This window comes from Hipposideros armiger, unplaced genomic scaffold, assembly GCF_001890085.2.
Source record: "Hipposideros armiger isolate ML-2016 unplaced genomic scaffold, ASM189008v1 scaffold_175, whole genome shotgun sequence".
NCBI classification, from domain to species: domain Eukaryota; kingdom Metazoa; phylum Chordata; class Mammalia; order Chiroptera; family Hipposideridae; genus Hipposideros; species Hipposideros armiger.
In genome coordinates this window covers 2,108,416-2,109,307 of record NW_017731525.1, presented here as the reverse complement: position 1 = coordinate 2,109,307, position 892 = coordinate 2,108,416, and positions in this window count along the sequence as shown.

The window sequence follows — 892 nt, the reverse complement described above, 5'->3', positions numbered from 1 at the left end:
TTTTACTCACAACAGTTCCACTGGGCTGGTTTTTATTCATCCCATCTTACCAGGAGCACACTAAAGGCTCAAAGGAGTTAAGTAATGGACCCAATAATCTGAACCAAATTGTGTTTGAGGATCTGGAACCATTCTACTTTTATTCAACACACCTTTGGTGAAGGAACCCTATGTGGCAGGTGTTAGGCCAGACTCTGAGGACATCAAATAATAAATAGCTCCTACCTTCAAGGCATTTGCAGTCTAAGAGGAAATCAAAGCCGTGATGACTATTGTACAACACAACAGGTGCTGTGATAGAGACCGGCGCTCTGCACACAGGTAGAGGCAGGTGCTGTGCAAGCACAGAGGAGCAACCCTGCATCAGCCAGCTGGCCTCCCTTTAGCTGAACCTGGCTCTCCCGTGTATCTTATTCGAGCCATACAGGTGTTATGGGTTGAATTATGTCCTCCAAAGAGATAGTTGAAGTCCTAACCCCATTACACAAAAGTAATGAATGAAACTGAGGTCACAGTGAAGTAGGGCGGGCCCTAAGTCTAATATGATTGAAGTCCTTAGAAGAAGGCCATGTGAAGACACGGGAGAGGCCATGACTCTGGCAGAGATGGCGTGAGGCATCCACATGCCACAGATGGCCTTGCTGACACCTAGGTTTCAGACTTCTAGCCTCCAGGATCGTGAGATAGTGAATTTTTGTTGGTTTAAGCCCCCCAGTGGTACTTTGTTACAGCAATCCTAGGAAACTAATACAACAGGATAACATTCGAAAGATAATAATCTGATGACTTTGGCGAGGCTTCTTCCCCACTCCTGGTCTTCTCTTTGTGTGGGTGGAGGGAGCTCTGTGATTCTAATCTCCTGAATGCTCCTGGCTTCTCTACCCCTTCACTC